General features: G+C 49.0%; 1 protein-coding gene across 8 annotated transcripts in view; it reads right to left on the bottom strand.

Moving 5' to 3' along the window:
• Positions 1 to 23,028, bottom strand: part of LMF1 (lipase maturation factor 1) — a 317,423-nt gene that overhangs the window by 132,691 nt on the left and 161,704 nt on the right. Inside the window, exon 12 of one of the 8 annotated variants that reach the window (XM_053275922.1) lies at positions 5,285 to 9,250. The exons of 6 other annotated variants lie outside the window; for them this stretch is intronic. The gene's annotated coding sequence lies outside the window, so the exon portion shown is untranslated. Of the gene's footprint in view, positions 1 to 5,284; positions 9,251 to 21,453; positions 21,576 to 23,028 lie in introns of those variants that run through there. One more of the 8 variants, XM_053275921.1, reaches the window with a different exon arrangement.

The raw sequence follows: 23,028 nt of genomic DNA, 5'->3' as shown, positions 1-23,028 counted from the left end.
GAGCAAAAGGGAGGCGAGATGGAATGCATCAGGCTCCACAAGATCACCAAAGACAAATGAACCGGAGGAAGCATTTCCTCTGTTCAGGGCCAGCTCTCGGCAGGCAGGTCAAGAGTTGAGGAGCAAAGAGATAGGAATTCCATCTCCGTATGAACCACCACACCCCCTTCTCCCCATCTCGAGGGTGAACATATGTACATATGGATTCATGTCTAGGTGAGAGGGTGGGCAGGTTGCTCGGACCTTTCCAAAATGATTTTGAAAACAGACACGATTGGTCCAGGATTCTTAGCGTTCTGCGGTATTCTGTCTGGCAAGCTTTTATGTTTTGTAGTTGTGTTTGTCCCAATGGGAATCAGAGAGAGAAAGAGAGAGAGAGATGGGGGAGTCTGGAAGGCAAAGGTAGGAAAAGGAGAAGGAGAGAATAGAATTGTTTCTGAATAAACCTTTAGTTAAATCTACATAAGGTTAGGAACATAGGAAACTGCCATCTACTGAGTCAGACCATTGGTCTATCTAGCTCAGTATTGTCTTCACAGACTGGCAGCGGCTTCTCCAAGGTTGCAGGCAGGAATCTCTCTCAGCCCTATCTTGGAGACGCCGCCAGGGAGGGAACTTGGAACCTAGATACTCTTCCCAGAGCGGCTCCATCCGCTAAGAAGGGGAATATCTTGCAGTGCTCACACATCAAGTCTCCCATTCAGATGCAACCAGGGCAGACCCTGCTTAGCTATGGGGACAAGTCATGCTTGCTACCACAAGACCACCTCTCCTCTCAGGTTTTTGTGTGTGTCTAGGAGGGAAGCAGCTATAAAACAGCCCCCCCCTTTGAAACCCCCAAAGAGAAAGCAGAGAATGCCAGTGGCATCCCCCGTGGTCCCTTTGGCTGGCCTGGAGCTCATCTCACCCCCACGCCTCCCAAACGTGGATGCCACCAACTCCCATCCCTGAATCCAAGACTTGCTTGCTTCAAGCTCTCAAACTTGGCGGCCCAGATGTTGCGGGAGCTCGACTAGGAGTTGTCGCTCAACAGCAGCCGGAGGCGGACTGAGGTTGCCCATCCCTGCTCTGCAGCCTGCCAAAGAAGCCCACCCTTCTTGAAGGGTTTCTCCCGGCAGTGACTGGCCAGTCAAGCACAGCCCCGTGTATCAGGCAGGAAACCCCGGAGACGGCCCTCAGGCTTGCTGCTCCTGCTCCACACTTCCCAAGGTGTCGTGTGGCCATCTCCCTGGATTTTCTGGGTAGTACCTGGATTTTAAGCATGTCACACGGATCGCTTAGCCCACCTAGATTCCCCCGGATTTCAGATTCCATTTTTTTTTTAAGCTAAGCTCTAGCCCTTGTAGGAGTGGAGTTATGGAGCAAAATGTGCGATCACTCTTCTGCTGAACTGCTCTGGACTTGGATTTAGGCAGGAGGCTAGCTGGGAGAGATTCACAAGTATAGTCATCTAATGAGGAATGTTGCCTTTTTAAAAAAATCTCTATCAGTCAATTGAGAGGATAGCTTGCTTGCCTACCATCTCTATCAGGATCTCTATCAGGATAGATCTCTATCAGATCTCTATCAGGATCTCTATCAGTCAATTGAGAGGATAGCTTGCTTGCCTACCATCTCTATCAGGATCTCTATCAGGATAGATCTCTATCAGATCTCTATCAGGATCTCTATCAGTCAATTGAGAGGATAGCTTGCTTGCCTACCAGGCAGGGGTGCAGCTATAATTGATCGGCTGAGTTCAAAGAACCTGCCCCCCACCCCGAGCTCCAGAGGGCCTCCCCAGCTCCACCCCTCCTTATTTTCTCCATCATTTCCCTCACTCCAAGGAGCCACCGGAGAGAGGGGTGAACATGGGCCCCCTCTCCCCTAGCGACACCCTGCTACCAGGTTGTGTATTGCAATGTTTAAGGACTTTGACTTGACATTCTATGCATGCCTACTCAGAAGTAAGCACTGTTGGCTTCAATCAGTTCTCCTCCCAAGTAAGCAGGTACAGAATTGCAGCCTCAACTGAAAAGCTGGGCATTCTTTTGTCCGATTGCTACTGTCAATGTGTCAAGGAAAAGGATCAGGCAATGATAATCTTCCCCAACGACTGTTGGTAGGTATCCAGAGCAAATACAAGACAACTGGAAAGTGTGCCTGCTAATTTGCATAACGTGTGAATGATTTGCAAACTAATTTCCATAATATGCAAATTAGGGTGCCCAGATGTGGAGACCCAGGAGCGGCCTGTCCTGCAGCCAGGAGATGGCGCCACTCACACCAAGCGGGGATTCTTCTCCAGGACCTTTAGTGACACCCCCCCCCCAAGACTGGGGTGGTGTGGTCTGGACCCCGACATCAAGCACTCAGGACAAGCACAAGGGGCCACGAAATGCAGCAAGATAATGGATCGCGACATACCTTGAAGACAGGAGACACAAGGGCCCAGGGCCGTAAATCTGAAAAATTAACATGTAGGCAAAGGCAGAGAAGGCGCAATATGTTTTGGTCATCATTTTGAACTGCTGATCCATCCTGCTGCTGTTCAGAAATCTCTGGAATTAGGCACCTGTCATTCAAGCCATGATTAACACATTACCAAATTTCTCCAGTCGTTTAATAAAAGTTGGACATAACACACAAGTAATTGCTTCCAAATGGCAAAGCTCTCGTTGGCGCTTCTATAGATGATGTTGTGTTTGGGGCAGGGAGGGAGGGAGAGATCATCCCACTCACCCATGCAACAAACCCGCCAGAATGTGACCCACTTGTGTCTGAAGGCGCCCCCTCGAATAATGCAGACGTCGAAAGTGTCCAGGAAGATTACTGGGTTTAGGACTGGTATGTTATCTTGCCTTGGAATCTCAGCACGGCCCAAACAAGCAGACTTCTTTCTTCCGACAATTGTAGCCTAAACCCCTGAGATGAAAATCTTTCCAGATTCCTGGCTGGAAACAAAGTCCATGTTGAACACCAGTGTGGGCACAGAAGGGAACAGGATACAAATGCCTGGATGCAAACTAGCCCAAGGGAAGCCATCTTGAGTCCTGTTCATTAGTCCCAAGCCAAATTTTCTAGGACCCACGGATTCCCATGGGGGTATTAAATATACATTTAATGGCCACATGGGAATCCATGACGTCTAGTAAATCTGCCTTTTGCAAAAGGGTGGGGGAAGAGCAAGATTTCTGCCGAAGGAAGCTTATGGTGCAAAACAATTCCACAAAAACCAGTCATTGTTAAAATTAATACAGAAGAAAATAACTGCCCTCTTCAAAACCTTTCACACCCAGTGCACACATCACGCCAACACACATCAGACCTGTTCTCAGGACGTACCCTGGGTGAGTGAATGCAGGAGGCAGGGAAGAGGGGTGGGGAGGAACCCCCCCCCCGATCTATGCACGTCCCTTTGAACATCTGTACGGTGTCCATGGCGTCCATCTGTCCACATGTGGGACTCTTTCCACACACCTGGGGACCCTGGAAAAACCAAGAGAGATCCCGTGTGCATTGATCCTAAGTGGACATTGGTGGATATCCTCTGTGTATATCCATTAGACCTGGATATGTTGTGAAGATCAGGCTGCTGTTCTTGGTCGGAATTCTTCCGACGTCCCTATATGATAAGTAAATAGCATTCTCTCCGAATGGCAGGGCTAAGCATGACTTCCCAGGAAATCAGGTCAGAAGGAAGATTTGAACTCGGGGCTTCCCAAACCACAACCCTGTCGCCACCCCTGTGCTACACCAGCTCTCTTCTCCACGACGCCTTTGACTTAACTCCTTTGCCCTCATCCCCTGCTGAAACAAAGTCAATGTCCATGTAAGCGGAACAGCCAGAGACCTATATCCTTCCCGTTTACTTGCACATGCTTCTTCTATCCCATCCCTTTCTCTTCTGTGTTGAATTTTAGACTGTAAGCCCCTCGGGGCAGGGACTTGCATGTTGTTATTTTGTAAAATATCATGCACATTGGCAAAACTACCTACCTATAAAGTTAAAGTTGTGCTGCTGAGTTGGTGTCGACTCCTGGTGACCACAGAGTCCTGTGGTTTTCTTGGTAGAACACAGGAGGGGTTGACCATTGCAATCTCCCGCGCAGTGTGAGATGATACCTTTCAGCATCTTCCTATATTGCTGCTGCCCAATATAGGGGTTTCCCATAGCCTGGGAAACAGACCAGGGGGGATTCGAACCAGCAACCTCTTGCTCACTAGGCAAGTTATTTCCCCACCGTGCCATCAGTACCTACTTTCTCCAGCATCTATGCCTCAAGGTCCAACCCTGAGTTGTACCTTTTGCTACGCAATGGTTCTACACCGAGTTCTACCGCCGTGCACTGGTTCTTCCTTCTGTGTGTGTTCTCTTGTTATGCAAGAGTTCTGTGCAACTTGAACACTTCCATCTTTTTCACACAAAAGCTTGTCCAATAAAACAGATTGAGATGCTTGTCCCCTGTTCTCCGGAACCCAGTCCACTACAACGCTGTGAGAACGCGTGTCCCGCCCCCACCCTTTCATGATTATTAATTTTTTGCCGCCAATTTCAGTTCTCTACACTCCATTTCTGGGAGTTTTCCCTCACACCGCCCATGAGCCAAACGCTTTGCACTCTCCAGATGTCAAATTTAATTTCTGATTTATGGGTTTTTTATTATTTTCTCCCCCTTCCAGCCCCTGTCTTGCTCCCTTTCCAATAAAAATCACCACCATCAATCCATCACTTCTCAGAAAGAGGGTCTATAAATCTAGTTGTGTGAAGTTCGGTACTACACTGAAAGTAATGCAATCTTAAACCCTCACCCCACCCCGCACAGAGGATCTTGCTTTATGTAACCTGACATCCCCCACCGATCATTTTTGGGGAGAGAATAAAATTAAATGGTAAAGCCAATTCTTTGAAGGCTATCTCCCAAACGTTGCAGAGACAACTGGAATAAAGCAGCTCATGGTTTGCGAAAAGCTTTGGGTAGGGGGCAACACTCCCCCAGCCCGTCATCTTTCCTTTGCTATGCTTAAAATAATTAGCACCAGATTGAAGCCCTCATATACAACCCTGAGTGCTCTACTAACCTTGGGAAACAGGGGTCACTACAGAAGGCCTCAATTAAATGTGGCTCAGAGGTGTTGGGGAGTTTGGGGACTTCATCCATCAGGCTGATCTCCCGCACAATCTCACTGCAGTGAATGGGAGCGACGCAAGAGAATGTTGGTCTCAGCCGACCGGGAGCCCTGGCTTGGAACAGGGCAGAAGTTTCTTGTGGATGGATCTTCAAGGTCCGGGGTTTAACTCAGCTCAATTTAATTAGTTTATTACAGTCCAAGACCAGCAGAATACAGACTACAGCACAGAATCAAACCCAACCAGAGATATCATACCAGATATTATATTTTGGGGAAAGGAATGTTTGCCATAATTGAAGAGAACATTTCAGAGAATTTTTTTCATCCATTCTATTAAATAAATCGGTGAATAATAGCAGGGGCAAAGTTTGCCCAGTTTCCCCCTGCGAAATGGGCAAGGAGGCGCCTGACTCTCTTATATTTAGCAGGGGGAGAGCAATTGGCCCTATCCATCCCCAGCATAGCATCCCTCCAGTGGCTGTTGCTGGTGTCTGCCTTATGTTTTTTTTTTTTAGATTGTGAGCCCTTTGGGGATAGGGAGCCAGCTTATATATTATTTATTTATTTCTCTATGTAATCCACTTTGTGGACTTTTGCTGAAAAGCGGTATATAAGTATTGGTAGTAAGTAGGTGTAGTAATCGCTTCTCGGCCTTTTGGCTGGGAAAGGATTCTCTATTATTTCCCCAGCAACACAACATTAAACATAAAAAACAAACATGTATAATGTTTGGCATAAACATGTAGACCAAACCTCAATTTTTTTAAAAGATAAAAAAATCCCCACAGTGATGTTCTAATTAACCATTCCTAACAAACCATTTCCAGATTTTCCCCATGCTATAAAAAATATGTTTCCCAGACTATGGGAGACACCTATAATCGGGCAGCAGCGATATAGGAAGATGTTGAAAGGCATCATCTCACACTGCGCGGGAGATGGCAATGGGAAACTCCTCCTGTATTCTACCAAAGACAACCACAGTTGTCTGTGGGCACCACGAGTTGACACCGACTCGACAGCACAACTTTAGCTTTACACAAAATCTAGCCACTTGATATGACACTTCAGCACATTGGTCAGAGAGAAGAAATGTTATATAAAAAATCATCAGAACTATGTGGGTATCTATTTAAAAGGGGTGTGAATACACCGAAAATGCAGATTTTAGGCTTGTTGTTCTAGAGAAGACAGAAAAGACGTATATGGTCGATCGATCCAACCTCTCCATTCCCACATGGGCATAATCGATCCGAGTAGCAGATTATCTGGTACCATCATGATTTTATTATTAATGCATTATCAGGGAGCGATAGACATCAGAATAAAGAAAAGTCAGAACTCTTACCCCCAAAGCAGTCCTGATTTGGGGTACAGAAGGAGTTTCTCAGATTTGGGAACCCAGATGTGGTTGGAGTTCAACTCCAGCCTTTGACCTTTGACGACTGTGGCTGGGGATTATGGGAGCCGAAGTCCAACAATATCTGGGTAGCCAAGTCTGAGAAAACCCTGGGTTACAGGTTTCAACGCCGAAGCATGAGAAGAACAGGAAGAATGAGAACTGCACAAGAGCAGTGGGACGAGCTGGTTCCAAGTCTTATAATTCCAGGTTGGACAACCGGATGAGCCCTGGTCAAAAAGAGGTCGCCCTGAGTGTGATGCAGGGTGCCTCTCGTTGACTTGTGAGTAATCCCAGTCCGAGGCCACACATCTAGGATTAGCAAGGAAGAGCCCAGACCAGGCAGGTGCGTGGCTCTCAGCCAGCCTCCAGCCCCAGGGCCTCCCATTTTAGAAAAGTAAGCATTAATTGTGGGATGTATTCCTTCACAGGGAATGTTCTTCTTGACCACCAATAACTGGGAGCTGTCAATCCTGATCAATGGGAGAGTTTGAAATGCATCTAGTTTAGGGCTCCTTTTTATTTTTATTTGTTTGTAAGCCATTAATTTTCCTTTGAAAAATATCTATCCAAATCTTATAAATGTTTAAGCCCTTCCTTTGGAAAATCCTGCCCTTCCATGATCTTCCTCTCTATCTCAAGATGTTTTTAAAGCCAGTGCATGATCATCAGGTATGTTTTCTTTTTGGCATCCCCACCAACTTCCAAAAACCCGGCCAAGGTGACCACTAAAATTAGCATCAGATCTCAAGAGAACCTCAGCATTATCTGCCACCCGCCTCACCAGCCCTGAGCGTAAACACTTTTTGTCTTTGTTTGGAAATTCCCAGAGGACATCAGCTCAGTCGACCAGACAGCAGGCCATGCTGAGGGAAGGAAAGAGATCGGGGGTGTAGAATCCAGAAACTGGATTTAATCTTTTGTTTTGCTGAGGAAAGTATTAGAGGTGTCTTTGCCAAACTCAGAGACAGAAATGGTGCAAGGAATTGCATTGAATTGCAATTCAATCTCCGTTTGAGCCACCATCTTGAATGATTGCTCCATGAAAACAAGGGATGAGATCCCTCAGTGGCTTGCAGACTCCAACAAATTATAGAACATCAGTTCTTATACATCAGCCCCACTCATCGACTATAATCATTCGCACTATTAAAATTCTTACAAATAATCGTACATAAAGAGATCACCTATAATCCACAATGTGAGTGAGTATAAATTCAGTCTTGTCATTGTGATGTTAGAAAAAGTCTAAACGGATGCTTCTTATGAGACTCCCACAATTACAAGGCTGAATTTTATACACACATTTTGGATTATAGGGATCTTTTTATGTACAGGTGGCCCTCGTTATCTGCGGTGTTGCGTATCTGCGGTTGGGAAATAGAGACCCAACCTGCTTATCCGCGGTTCTAAAAATAGGCAAAATTCACCTATCTGTAGTTCCTGGGTGGCCGGAAAGAACTTCTGATGTCATTTCCAGCCACCATTTTGCAAGACAGAGCCATTTAGTGGCTCTTTCTTTTTTTAAAAAAATCCCCCATGATTTTTTTTTTAAATGGAAAATCGGAGGATTTGGGGAGGGCATTGCTGGACAGCTGGAGAGCATGGCACAATGTTTTATTTCACTTCTTTCTGCCTCTGTTTTTAACTTTTAAGCACCTTTTTAACCTTAAGCTACCTAACCCCCCAATTCCCATTGCTTCAAGGTCTCATCTGCGGTTGTGGGTGAGATAACCTTTAGGTGGTTATCTTTGTTATCCATGCCCTCTCTCCTGCTGTTGCTCCCCTGCAACTGGGATTCTGAGGCATCCTGCCTCTGAGGCTGGAGGTGGCCTAAAGCCCTCAGACTGGTAACCGTTGATAGACCTGTCCTCCATGAATTTGTCTAAACCCCTCTTAAAGTCACTCAGGCTGTTGGCTGTCACCACATCTTGTGGCAGAGAATTCCATAGGCTGGTTATACGTTGTGCGAAAAAGTACTTCTTCTTGTCGGTCCTAAATTTCCCAACCTTCAGTTCCATGGGATGGATCATACCCACACAACTCCCCCGCCCTCCGAATAAAGGAAAAGCAAATCGCAAGCGAGCGGGGAAGCCACTGCTGTCCCCGAGATCCAGGCCAAGCACATGTTGCTGCCTGTTCTGATCCCGATTTCACGCTCCTAACGGACTGGACACGCACACAGCCGGCAGGAAATATCGGGTGGTGGTTCTGTGTGCAGAGTGAGAGGGTGGAGCCGGGTGGGCTGAGGGAGAAAAGCGAGCACATTCCAGGATCTGGCCATTGCTTGGTGAGAAGGAGGTCTGGATGAAGGCAGTGCTCACTCATGGTCACCAGGGGGGGCTGCTGGCCACAGACTGGAAGTTAGCTGATGGGCATTTCAGGCTCTTGACGTCCCCGTTACCCGGGGCAAGTGGCAAACCCGGTGATTGGTAGGCAGTTCTGGTGCAACCTTCCCCCTCTATGCAAGAAGAAAGATGGGGAATGTGAAGGGGCAAAGGAAAAACCCCAAGAGGTTCTGATCTGAACAATCAGAAAGCGGGTCTCTCCGTTGGAGCTCTTGCCGGGGTTCACCCATACTGCACTCCGGAGGAGATCCCATCATCGGGGAAGGAGTGATTCCCCCTTTTGCCTGAAGATCCAGGAAGGGGTGGGGCTCTTGATGGCTACAGCACACCTCTTTGTTCTCTTCCCTCTGCCTTCCCACACCTGATGATCTGTCCAATTCAGGGCTCAGACCTACAAGACAGGGAGGCAGGGGAGAACCTTTTTATTTTTACTTTTAAAAAATTAAATAATGCATACCTAAAGCCCAACCTCTCCTGCCTGCCTCATTCATAACGATTCCTAGTGTTGCACCCTTCGATAAGCAGGGTCCACCCTGGATTGCATTTGAATGGGAGACTGCATGTGAGCACTGGAAGAGATGCCCGTCAGGGGATAATGGGGCCGCTCTAGGAGGAGCACCTGCCTGCTTGCTTGCAGAATGTTCCAAGTTCCCTCCCTGGCAGCATCTCCAAGACAGGGCTGAGAGAGAGACTCCTGCCTGCAGCCTTAGAGAAGCCGCTGCCAGTCTGTGAAGACAATGCTGAGCTAGACGGACCAAGGGTCTGACTCAGTAGAAGGCAGCTTCCTATGTTCTGACACCCCCAAGAAATCCCCAGGGAGTTATTCGCAGATGGCTTCATGCTGCGGGGTAAAAGTTGAGCGAAGCCCCTTCGAGTCACACTCGCGGCCTTGAGGGAAGCAGCCCCTCCCCTCTGCTCTCGGGTTTGCTTTAGATGCAAGTTCACACGGCATGCCTCCGTGCTTTCCTTCTAGCCAGTGGGGAGGGGGGTGGAGAGAAAGAGATTACTAAAGAGCTATATCTGCATTTCAAAGAGAGAATCCCCCTTATCGTGCTAATGATCCTACTTCAGTACCTCTCCCTAATTACTCCAGCCTTTTCAGAAAAAGTAGCTGAAAGCCAGCATTTTAAAAACCCGGGAATAACTCAAGATAAGCTAGAATCTGCAAGAGAACGCCTGGCTTGTGTGTGGAGCAGGTCCAAGGATCTCGAAGGGAGTTCGGGGTAAGTTTGGCTGGTGTTGGAACGCACACGCACTCTCTTCTGAAGGAGATTCGGGGCAGGAGCCCTGTCTGCCCAGCCTCCAGGCAAGGCACCAGTTCCTCTGTTTTCTTTCCAGGTTGATAAGCATGAGTCAGGCTCAGGGCTCAGCATGTGAGAGGTGGGGGCGAGGGGGAAGGGCGGGATGTGGGCACAGCTGAGGCTCTGTGGCTGGCCATAAACGGCCCCTGACACTTCCCCCGGGGGTTTCTGGTGGGCCGGTCCCTCTGCTCTGCTTCCCAAGCATGTGGGAACAAGAGAGCCCCCCCGGAGACCGAGGTGCATGTTTGTGGGCTGAGGTTAGCAGAAGGCCCTTGGCGCTTTCTGGCCGGGCGGCGTTCTCTTCTTGCCCTCCGCTGGTAGGGGTGGCTGCAGTCAGTCCTTCCCCGGTTTCTTAAGAGGGTTCATTGGCCACGCCGGCTAAAAAGTTGCACCGTGTGCAGAGCTTTGGAGCCGTCTCTTGCTCCTCCGTGAAAGTTGACTTCCTTCTCCCAGGGAAGGGAGGGCAAAGGGCCAAATGTGAGAGATGGCGAAGACAGACTGGCCAGAAGGGTTGCGGGGTGTGTGCGTGTGTCTCAGAGGAGAAGGGGAGCAAGGAGAGCACGGGACACAAGGAAGAACCCTGTTCGATCGGACCCCAGGCCCGTCCCGTCCTGTTTCAACAGTGGCCAGCCAGATACTTCGAGGAGCCTTGGAGGCAGGGCCCGAAGAAACCGCGCTCTCTCGTCGTTTCTCCCAGAATCAGGCATTCAACGGTAGACTGCCTCTGAAGAAGGAAGCTCCACTTAGCTGCACAGCTGTTGAGAAACCTCTCATCAGAGCAGCCCTCTGGCTCGGATCAAGAGCCAGTCTTTTCAGTTGGGGTGCCCCTTATCACTCCCTCTCCATAAAAGGAAGGACTTAGGAACTTACCTTTCTCGACATGAATTCTTCAACGAAACGCGTCTCAGTTCGATAACAATTAAAAAAAACCCCAAAACACCTGAGCTTAGGGCAATGAAACTACCCAACCCTGTGCGATGGCTATTGAGAATTCCCCCGCCCCTAACCTGAAGAACAGGAAACACATCTTTTTCCTATAGGAAGGCTGGAAAATAGTTTTCAAGGGGGAGGCGCGACCCCCTTGCCCCCCCCCCCGCCTCCGTCCTTCCAGGCCTGCCACTCACACCGTGAGACTTTCTCCTCCGCTTTGTAGCTTCCCAAATTCCCGGGGTCTGCCCATGAGCATCGGAACTCAGGCAGCTGCCAGAGACCGAGTCAGACCCTTGTTCTGTCTAGCTCAGTCTTGTCGACCCAGACCAGCAGCGGCTTCTCCAAGGCGGCAGGCCGGAGTCTCTCGCCGAGAGCTGGCCCTCTGCCCCACGGCCCTTTTGCATGCTAAACCTCCTGCCCCTGCTCTTCTGCCAGGGCTTTGGGTAGCAGGGAGTAAGGCCCCCCCGACCGGTCGCTGCCAAGAATCTCCCCGTGGCTGCCGCTGGGAGCTGGCCCGCCTTGCCAATTCCTAGAGAAAGAGGCAAAGATGCCACACACAAAGGGCTGCTTATCGACACCAACAGGCACCTGACATTTGGGGGGGGGGCACTTGATTCGACTCCCTTAATCTCCCCATTGGAGTCTCATATTTATTTTTCCCCATTAAAAAAAAGTACATTTGGGGAAAGCGTTTGGGGGGTGGGTTGGGTCGGGTTTAGGAACAGCTGGGCCCGAGGCGCTCCAGGGGATGAACTCACGAACAACTGTTCAAAATCACGGGATGCGCACGGCTATTAGAGGAGGCCGGCTGGGAGTAAGCCATTAATTCTGTCGGATGGCAGGCAGGCCAGGCCGGCGAGGAAGCAAAGCTCGGGTCTGGAAAAGAAGGGTGGGGTGGGGGGTGAGGAGCTGGGGCAGGGGAGAGGGTCGCGCCGAGGGGTCTTGAGAGGAGAGCCGGTCTGGTGGGAGCAAGCATGGCTTGTCCCCTTAGCTAAGCAGGGTCTGCCCTGGTTGCAGATGAAAGGGAGACTAGAAGTGTGAGCACTGTCAGATATTCCCCTCGGGATGGAGCCGCTCTGGGAAGAGCAGAAGAAGGTTCCCAGTTCCCTCCCTGGCTGCATCTCCAAGATAAGGCTGAGAGAGATTCCTGCCTGCAACCTTGGAGAAGCCGCTGCCAGTCTGTGTAGGCAATACTCAGCTAGATCGACTAGTGGTCTGACTCAGTATATGGCAGCTTCCTATGTTCCTATCCGGAAGATGGTCGTCCATCAGTGGCTCAGGCCCACAGAGGTCTCTGGGAGAATGGAGGGAGCCATTCAAATCTTCCGGCGACGGAGCGAAGCCATGTTTAGCCGGGAAGGAGTAGGGTGCACTGTGTGAAGGCTTCCGGAGGAAGCAGCTTGTCCCAATGAGCGGGAGGGGAGGCCAAGGAGTCCCACCTGGGTCTCCCCCATCCCGCCACACCCCGGCATTAACCAGAAGGGCTGCGTGCAGGTGGGCCATTCGTCAGGGAGAGCTGCGTGGTTCACCTGACGAATGACCCGCCTGCAGGCAGCACGCGGGGCAGGAGAGAGTGGCGCAAATGGAGCTCCAGGAAGGAGAGGCAACTTAGCCCCTTTGCTGCTGACGCCTCCCCAGTTTGTTAGGAGAAGCTGTCCTCGTTCCTCCTCATAAGAACAGCCCTGCTGGATCAGGCCCAAGGCCTATCCAGTCCAGCATCCTCTTCCCCCCCACAGAGGCCCTCCAGATGCCTCTGGGAAGCTGGGGGCAGGCCCTCTCATCTGCTGTTGCTCCCCTGCAACTGGTATTGAGAGGCATTGTTCCTCGGAGGCTGGAGGTGGCCTATAGCCACCAGACTAGTAGCCATGGATAGACCTCTCCTCCATGAATTTATCTAAGCCCCTTTTCAAGCCATCCAAGTTAGTGGCCATCCCCACATCCAGTGGCAGTGAATTCCATAGGTTAATGGTGGGCTGTGTGGGAAAAGTACTTCCGTTTGTCGGTCCGGAATTCCCCGACCATCCGTTTTGTGGGATGACGACACATACAATGTCTGTGCAGCATGTGCAGATCTTCTGTTGAAATGCTCCATCTTAAAATGTTTCTCCTTAAAAAACAAAAACAAAAAACCACTCCGGACAAATCATTAGGACATGAACCAATTCTGCCTTGGCCGGGAGAAGATCTGACTTAATGGGCTTTTAAAAAGTCCAGCAGGTTTATGATTAGTCGGGAGGGACAAAGCCGAAAGAGATAGACACAACGCGAATACTTGCCAGCAATGGCCTCACTCACCATATATATCTTCACCATGACCTCATGTCCTGAGTTGACCAGCAAAAGAGACATCTCTTCAAAAGAGCAGCTGCTTCTTGGCCATTGATGCAGCATTCAGTGGAAGGAAAAGGTTCGCAGATCTGGGTCTTGGGCAGCTGCCATACTGAGTCAGACCCTTGGTCCAGCTAGCTCAGTATTGTCTACCCAGACTGGCAGCGGCTTCTTCAAGGTTGCAGGCAGGAATGTCTCAGCCCTATCTTGGAGATGCTGCCAGGGAGGGGGCTTAAAACCTTCTGCATGCTCTTCCCAGAGCAGCCCCACCCCGAGGGGAATATTTTACAATGCTCACACATCCATGTAGTCTCCCATTCAAATGCAAATCAGGGTGGACCCTGCTTAACAAAGGGGACAATTCATGCTTTCTGCCAGCTCTCCTTCTCCACAGACCTTCATCCCCATCATGGCTAGGGATGATGGGTCTTGGATTTCCAATGACAACTGGGGGCTCAAGTTTGAGAACCCTTGGTGTAAGGGATTCTTCTCTTTTGGAAAGCAACCAAACTGAATTCAGGGTTCCATCTTGTGGAATGATCACTTCTAAGCCCTTCAACAACAGAACATTCAACCGATCATTCACCTGCTTTCCCGCTAACTAGTCAATTGCATTTAAACCTAGCAGGATGTTACCACAATCCCAACAATGGTGCGTTTTTGAGATCCTGAAGTTAGTGTGAAAGAACTTACCATTAGGTTAATGCACGGCACAAAGAAACCATCTGGAAATTCTCCTGGATATGCACCAGTGAAACCAACAGGAATTCATTGGAATGGTGTGGAGAAAAAGGAGAGAGGAAAGCTTTCTCGCCATACAAGAACTCAAGAGGCAACCGACGAAATTTAAATGCAAAATAAAAGAAAGGGTTTCTTCACACACCACCACACTTGCGGAACTCATGGCCACGTGGTGATGCTGCCTAGCTAATTTGGCTTTAAAAGAGCACTACGCCAATTCTGTCCTCTGTGATTGTGTTTAATCCCATTTTGAAGCCAGTGTAGCTAGTGAGGGCCATACCACATCTTGTGGCAGTCAGTTCCACAGGGAGAGAGTAGGGGCAGGGTTTCAGAGCATGGCAGCATATGGGTGGGACTTCTATGTGTGCTCTCCAGGATGCCCTACATGAGTACAGTGTCCTCATTTTGTATACTTTCTGGACAGGTCTTAAGTTTTGAAGTTATGACTAAATTAAGACTCACTTCCTCCAAAGCGGGGTGGGGGGGGAGAGAAGAGAGAGCAACAGCTCAGAGGCTTAAATACTTGAGCGAGCCGCTTTTGCCAGTCCCTCTTCCCCTGCAAGTCGCATCCAAAAGAACTTATTGCCTTGTATACATGGAACAAGGGTGGGAAGCCCTTCCTCTTTCAGATTCCCAGACAATACACTCAGCATCCTCTCTCTGTCTCTCTCTCTCTGCTGATGTCATCTCAGCAAAACGTCCCCCCAGGGACTCTCCATGGTAATTTGAGGCTGGACTGAGAATTTAGCTCATCTTGCTAGCTGGGGTTAAAGCAGACCTGTACAGTTATTCACACATGATGTTGTTCATTGCACAATCACGGGTCCCCTATCTGTGCCCTGCATTTATTATGATTTATTCAATTTCTAGACCGCCCTTCCCAAAATGGCTCAGGGCAGTTTACACAGAGAAATAATAAACAAATAAGATGGAACCCTGACCCCAAAGGGCTCACAATCGAAAAAGAAACATAAGAGAGACACCAGCAACAGTCACTGGAGGTCCTGTGCTGGGGGTGGATAGGGCCAGTTACTCTCCCCCTGCTCAATAAAGAGAACCACCACGTTAAAAAGTGCCTCTTTGCCAAGTTAGCAGGGCTCTGTACCCAGGTATCCTTTGAAAATGAACATATGCACAGTAAACCAGATGCAAACAGACAGCTATGCATGCACCGTCAGCAGATCTGGGTTCCGAAGAAACGGCTGGGAACTTGGGAGAAAGTTCTCTCTCTTATTCTTACCCTTTCTTCTCTGTAAACTACTTTGGTCTTGTGGTAGCAAGCATGAATTGTCCCCTTGGCTATGCAGGGTCTACCCTGGTTTGCATTTGAATGGGAGAGCACTGCAAGACATTCCGCTCAGGGTATGGGGTCACTCTGGAAAGAAAAGCCCCTGCCTGCTTGCATGCAGAAGGTTCCAAGTTCCATCCTAGGCATCATCTCCAAGATAGGGCTGAGAGAGATTCCTGCCTGCAACCTTGGAGAAGCCACTGCCGGTCTGGGTAGACAATACTGAGCTAGATGGACCGATGGTCTGACTCAGTGGAAGGCAGCTTCCACCCTCACCAGAGAGCCAAGATTTCACTGGGCGTGGAGGAGAACCACCAAACTGTTTAAATTGGTTTGAAACTAACTTCAGCAGGGTTTACATCTGCCATGGAAATGTGCCAGCTGTCTTACCCTTGCGGCTCAATGGATCTCCCATGATCCCACCACAGCTTGTGCCCTGAACCTGTCCCATAGCAATGAGTTTCACTGCCTCTGCTGGCCAGCCCTCTGACTGATGCTAACTTCTATTGCCCATTGTATAATGCTCTTAGATGGTCCTTGATTGCTCCCCTCTTCTCACATTTTCTGGGACATTCAGGAGTCACATACGGCGCTGCAAAATCCTGTGCTGCCCTATGCAAAAGACAGTGTGAGTTAATGAAGGATAAATAAGGATTGTATTGGACAATGTAAGACCGTATGCTTCTGACTGTATTTGCAATTCGGCTGTATTTGTCTCCGCAAGGTTGTGAATGGCCGGAGACCCAAATGAGGATGGTTTCAGAACATTAGCACTACTACCAGGTCTCCTTGGTGCCACTGACCCGCCGATTCCAGATTCACAAAATGGGAGGGGGTTTCAAGGGTCGGGTGGGGTGGGGGCCGGGCGCACATGTCGGAACCGAGAAGGCGCATTCAAAGCCCGGCTGGTGTCGGGGTGTGCCAAGAATGACCAACCACTTGTGGGGGGAAGTGCATGGTGGAATTCTAAGCACAAGTGTCTGTAACTTTGTTTTTCTAATCCGGCTGGGTTCAAAGTGGAGGGAATCGCGCCGGGCGCAGCTGCGGCTGTCTGAACTCGAACAGGTGGACGGGCACAGCTGTCCTTTCAGCTGAGCCATTCCAAGAGATGGGGGGGGGATTGGGGGGGGGGCATGCGTTCTGCTAGTTCTTAGTTTGTATCACTTGTTAACCCCTGCACATCTTCAGTACCGCGAGGACTCCTGAGCCACTGGTTCTGGATTGGGGCTATGCTCCTCTCCTCCTTTGCCCCCAAACCATCTCGGACTTTCCTTGCCGTCAAGCATTTACTTCCACACATCTCTGTGTGGTGAGCAAAGCATAAGGACATAAGAACAGCCCTGCTGGATCAGGCCCAAGAAGGCCCATCTAGTCCAGCATCCTGTTTCCCACAGTGGCCCACCAGATGCCTCTGGAGAGCCCACAGGCAAGAGGCGAGGGCATGCCCTCTCTCCTGCTGCGGCTCACCAAAGCAACAAGATCAGAGCCAGAAGGTCAACCCCCTTCCCAGAAGTTTGGAATTGCATCTGGTGCATTGCTTTAGTCACTCCTGAGGATCTTAAAAACCCAAGGGGGAAGCGTTGACCTTGGGAGGTGGGTGGAATCCACTGAAGGCCGCTGACCTTTTCAGCAGCCTTTCCCACAGTTTGGCCAAGGAAGGCACCTGTTGCTTTTCCATGGCCTTACCATAGTGGTTCACAACCATGTGTCCCAACATGTTGTTGGACTACAGATCCCATCATCCCAGCCACACTGGCCAAAGGCAGATGCATGATGGGGATTTTCAGTCCAGCAACATTGGCGGGCCCAAGGTTCAGAATCTCTGCCATCACCCATCGCTGTGAAACTAATTATTCCCATATCCCAAGATCTTAGGCTATCTTGAATAATGTACTGGTCATTGGCGACACAAAGAAATGGACTGACATACTGAATACTTACCCTGCACCTCCGGACCATTCCTTTCTATCCTGATCTTCTTCCAGAGTGATATATGGAAGGGTCCGAGTGGGAGAAAGGGCTGGAAATAGTTACCTGCTGGCTCATCTGGGGAGGTCTGCTTATGGTTGCCACCAACTCGTCTGGGGGTGACTCAGAGCAGGGCCTTCTCTGTGGCTGCCCTGGGGCTCTGGAATGCTTCTTTTGACTCCCTGTCAAAAGAAGAGCTTCTCCATCTCTGCTTGCTTTTAAAAAGACCCGTAAGACACACCTGTCTTCCCCGGCTTTTAGTTAAAATTAATTTAAAACAGTTGGTTCTTATTCTGTCAAATTGTTTTAATTGCCATTATTTTGTTTCTACATTTTGTAGTTTAAACTATGTACACCATCTAGATATACACAGGTCAGGCAGTATATAAATATGAGTAATAGTAAATAATACCCTGACTGGCAGCAGCTCTCCGAGGTTTCAGGCGGGAGTCTCTCCCAGCCCTACCTGGAGATGTTGCCAGGGATTGAACCGGGGACCTTCTGCATACAAGGCAGATGTTCTGCCACTGAGCTGCAGCTCTAAGTTGGTCTTCTTCAACCATCTCCTCCTCATGCCTGTCAACCTTGATCGGCCTTTGGCTAGCAAAGAATAATGCAACTGATTTCAACTTCTCCATGGGTCTTTCTAGTATTCAGAACTCCGGCAGGCACTACCGATACCTCACCTTCGATTCGGATCAGCCTATTCGATCCGATTCGGATCAGCCTATTCGATTCGGATCAGCCTATTTGGGATAGCCTATCACAGATGACCTGGATAAGAAATTAAAAGTGTGCCCGCCGAGCTGTGTGTATCCTTCGAGTAGCGGGCCATCATTGGCGACTCCTCTTCCAAATAATGAATAGCCATCTGTGGATGTAACCGTTGCTGGATTTCGACCAGCTCACCACTGTTCAACTGTTGCTGCCTGCCCCGCCGCCCTCCCCACTTGCTCCATGCAGCTGCAAAGATGACGCTGAAAGAGCCGAGGATACAACCAGCCCACTGATTGCTGCTTTCTGAAGTTTCATAACTTTCCCCCTGTTTGGCAAGAGTTTGTCTTGATAAAAGAAAAAGGAAAGCGGGGCGGGGGGAGGAGGGAAACCAATTTGAAAAAGGACAGCAAGTGTTCTCTTACCAAAAAAGAGAGCCCACCCTCCCTTCCCATAAATGAGGTCTGGGCAGCTGGCCCTTTAAATATTAATCAAAGCCTCATTGAGATGCAAATATGTTAATGCCTAATAATGGCACTGCAGCTGTAGAGAAGAGCCCGGCTGAAGTGGAGTCTCTTTTGCATCCTGAATAAGAAGCTGAGGATACAGGTGCAAAGCCACCGCACAACTTTCTCCTTAATAAGGCAATTTGTGTGCATGTGGTTTCTAAAGGGGCGAGGGAGGTATGCGGCTGGGGCGGGCACCTTCCGACCCCCTTGACAATGTCTGATGGCGAAAACAAGGTGTTAATCTTAGACCTGTTGTGCCGACTGTCCCCCCAACCTCCCCTTTCTGGCTTTGTGCCCTGAGACGCAGCCAATCCACATCAAGATTTCCCACCCACCCAAGAGCCGGAATTCGGCCCATGAGCCAGCTATAAATTATCAGTTGTTCAGCTTCTAAGATAACAAGTAAACAGGAAAGACTCAATGCCCTGGAAGAACAAAGCCGGGTCAGCAAGCCATTGTCTGCCCAATTAACTTGCTTGCTTTTGCGACTCTTGGGAAATGCTCAGTTGCCACCAGCACCTACACTGCGCGCACGAACACAAACACACCCACACCATGTTCCTCTCGGAGCACCTTCTCCTTGGCATGGGGTCCATCAAAGAACGTGGCCAGCCTGTGGCTTTCCATACTTCCAACATGGCAGGGTCTTGTGTGCCCACGATTCCACCGTGACACTCGGCTCATTGTGAGAAATCACCCCAAGCGCCGGTGCAGAAGCACAGCGATTCTGTGTCAGTAGTGAGAAGTGGCTCCTAGGAACACAGAAAGTTGCCTTTTACTGAGTCAGAACCTTGGTCCATCTAGCTAAGTATTGTCTACCGATTTATGAAAATGTCGACTCAATGTGCAGCAGCTGTGAAAAAGGCCAATTCCATGCTAGGGATCATTAGAAAGGGGATTGAAAATCAAACAGCTAAGATTATAATGCCCTTATAAAAAAACTATCGTGCGGTCACACTTGGAAGACTGCGTACAATTCTGGTCACCGCATCTTAAAAAAGACATTGTAGAAGTGGAAAAGGTGCAGAAGAGGGCCACCAAGATGACCAGGGGCCTTGAGCACTTTTCTTATGAGGCAAGGCTACAACACCTGGGGCTTTTTAGTTTAGAAAAAAGACAACTGCGGGGAGACATGAGAGAGGTCTATAAAATCATGCATGGTGTGGAGAAAGTGGAGAAAGAGAAATTCTTCTCCCTCTCACATAACACTAGAACCAGGAGTCATCCCATGAAATTGATTGCCAGGAAATCTAGGACCAACAAACGGAAGTACTTTTTCACACAACGCATAATCCACTTGTGGAATTCTCTGCCACAAGATGTGGTGACAGCCAACAACCTGGATGGCTTCAAGAGGGGTTTGGATGACTCCATGGAGGAGAGGTCTATCGACGGCTACTGGTTGGAGGACTATAGGCCACCTCCAGTCTCAGAGGCAGGATGCATCTGAGTACCAGTTGCAGGGGAGTAAGAGCAGGAGGGAGGGCATGCATATACCTCTTGCCTGTGGGCTTCTCAGAGGCATCTGGCGGGCCACTGTGTGAAACAGGGTGCTGGTCTAGATGGGCTTCCTTGGGCCTGATCCAGCAGGGATGTTCTTATGCTGCCATCTAGCTCAGTATTGTTCTGTAGTAGCAATTCATGCTTGCTACCACAAGACCAGCCCTCCCCACCCCACCTCAGTATGAATGCTGCCTGTCAATCTCCCCTTGATTTATGGAGCATGCCTCTTCCCCTTTCCTGCTCTCAAACCCAGTCTCCCAAGATGTGTTTTGCTGCCATGTCCTAACCATTGTGTCCAAGATCTCAGTGTTGCTTGCAGGCCAGAAACAGAGTAGGAACATAAGGACACAGGAAGCCGCCTTCTACAGAGTCAGAACCTCAGTCCATCTATCTCAGCATTATTTACCCTGACTGGCAGTGGCTTCTCCAAGGTTTCGGGCAGGAGTCTTTCCCAGCTCTACCTGGAGATGCCAGCGGGGTGAACCGGAGACCTTCCGCGTGCAAAGCAGATGCCCTACCACGGAGAAATGGCCCCATCCCTGACTCGGCTCTCCAGAAAGCTCTGCAGTTTCGTCACATATTCAGAGAGCTCAGATCTAAGGTCTGGCAAAGCAGCCTTGCAAGATTTTAGAGCTGAGCTGTAAACTGTTCTTAATAAACTCTAGGTCTGACAACAAACAATGGATGCTCAGAGCTGAGTCTGGAAAGCAGCCGGGCAACTGGTTGAAGCTAAAAAAAGGGGGGGGGGACTCCAGGTGGATGAAAACAGCCACCCTTCCTGGGCAGGGAGGATCACATCCCGTCACGGACTGGTTGATGGTGAGAGTTTCCCCCAGGTTCTCATGGGAGAAGAAACATTATTCATGAGTATTCAGATGTGGTGCCTTCAGGGCTCGATCACTAATCTTCTGCTCTTCGAACCGGCCAGGTGGCTGATGCTTCTTTTTTCTTGTAGTCCCAAACCAGCAGCAAAAACAGGATGATGCAGCTTGTGGGGGGGGCTGAAGGGAGCTTGCCCAATCCTTACCCCAAACAACTATTTCTAGAGCCTCAATTAATTTGGTGGTGGCACAGAAACCAAAACTGGTCGACTTGCAAAGCTCCAAGTTTATATTCCCATGCAATGCTGAACTTATCCTCTCCTTCGCAATGACGGATGCTTTTGCATCCAGAGGCTCCTGAACAACATGGCGTTAACGTAGCAAAACGGAGACATTCATCGCAACTGGTCTGGCCGTGAAGAACTTCATCCCAGGCACCCCAGTACCAGGCAAAGGCAGCTGCAAATTCTTGGTGTGTGTGTGTGTGTGTGTGTGTGTGTGTGTGTGTTTTAAGTCACAGAGACGACATCGCAGATGGCCCCTCTGTCAACAAGCACCACAGCTGCAAGACATTACAGCTTCTCCGTTCACAGTCGGCGTGCGAGAAGGTTAACTAATGAATTGGAGAAAAGAAAAAGAGTCCAGTTCAGTCTTGTTTGGGGGAGGAGAGGGACAGATGAAGAGCCAGGGAGTTGAACCCACGGGTTACCTATACATTAAGGCACGGGTGCTCAGACTTGTAACACAACAACATCTGGGGAACCCGGCTTTAGAACCCGGGAAAGATATTCTGCACAGCTGCAGAAGATTCCATTCAAATCCAAGGATTCTTTCTTTGTTTCTAAATGCGTTCTCCCCTTCCCTCTTTCAGTTTAGGCCAAATGTTCAAGGCTGCGAACACAAGTCTCAAGCAACAGAAAGAAGAGCAAAAAGCCCAAAAGTAAAACTCTAACCAAAAAAACGAGAAGCATCAGCCTGCAAGTGATTTAGGCTACCCCACTGGAAAGCAAAGGGTAAGAAGGCTTGACATCATAATCCAGGAGCATGTCGTTTTGTGGCTACACCGGCGAGAAATTTATATGGCTGCTTTTGTTCAATCTGAAGGCCTCACTAGATGACGAATTAGCACGGTGTCCCTCTGGCATGCATGGCAAGTGGCTGCAATGACCTCATCAAGACGGCCATCCCACAAATATTAAACCTCGTCCCTTTCTGTTTGATGAACTGTATGATGACAGCTATCTGGTCGATGACCGCAATAAAGGAATCTATCCAAGATTAAACCTCATTATCTCAATAATTATTTGGCCAATAATGTTGTGTGTCATTGGAAAGGCATCTTCACAAGCTACAAAATGTGATGATATGATTTCTGGTTATTTTTACATACCAAAAAAAATGAGGGCGGGGGTGGAAATCATGATTGTTAACCCCAATTTTTGAACCAATTGGCCGGGATCCTGACTTAGTCCTACTCAGATTAGATCAATTGAAATAATGGGATTTAAGTGTGTTGTGAGTAAATGGAGTCCCTTTCAAGAGGAATTTGGGTTTAATGCTGTTACAAAGAGGAAAAGCTTGGATTTGCAAGCTGAAACAAGTCTCCTCATGGCACTCAGCAATTCTTTTCCAGATTCTGCAAATCTTGAAATCTCTTTTACAACTACAGTCATCCCTTGCCAACCATGGTTTTACCAACCATGGTTCTGAGTATATGTGAATAGGAAATGGTCTTGCCAGCCACGAACAGAGTATCCATGTTTGGTGAGGTTTTTTAGTGATTTGGCGGGGTCTCCGCAATTTTGGCGGGGTTCAGAGGTTTGAGCTGCTCATTCCTCTTGGTGACCCTTGTCAGTCGTCTGGGCTCCCTTTTCATCCTTGAAACCAGTTTAAATTTCAGCCGAAAGGTCTCCACGGAGAACTTTGGGCCCAGCCCCACAATTAGGGGACAAAATGTGTAAGACTGCGCTCAGACTCCCACACAGCCTTAGCCCAGACTAAGTGGAAGGAAAGAGTTTTGCAAAGAGTAAATGAATTTTTTTTACAAAATACATTTACAAAAATAA

This window comes from Hemicordylus capensis, chromosome 13 (genome assembly GCF_027244095.1).
Source record: "Hemicordylus capensis ecotype Gifberg chromosome 13, rHemCap1.1.pri, whole genome shotgun sequence".
Classification (NCBI taxonomy): domain Eukaryota; kingdom Metazoa; phylum Chordata; class Lepidosauria; order Squamata; family Cordylidae; genus Hemicordylus; species Hemicordylus capensis.
This window is presented reverse-complemented; position numbering and strand designations above follow the sequence as displayed.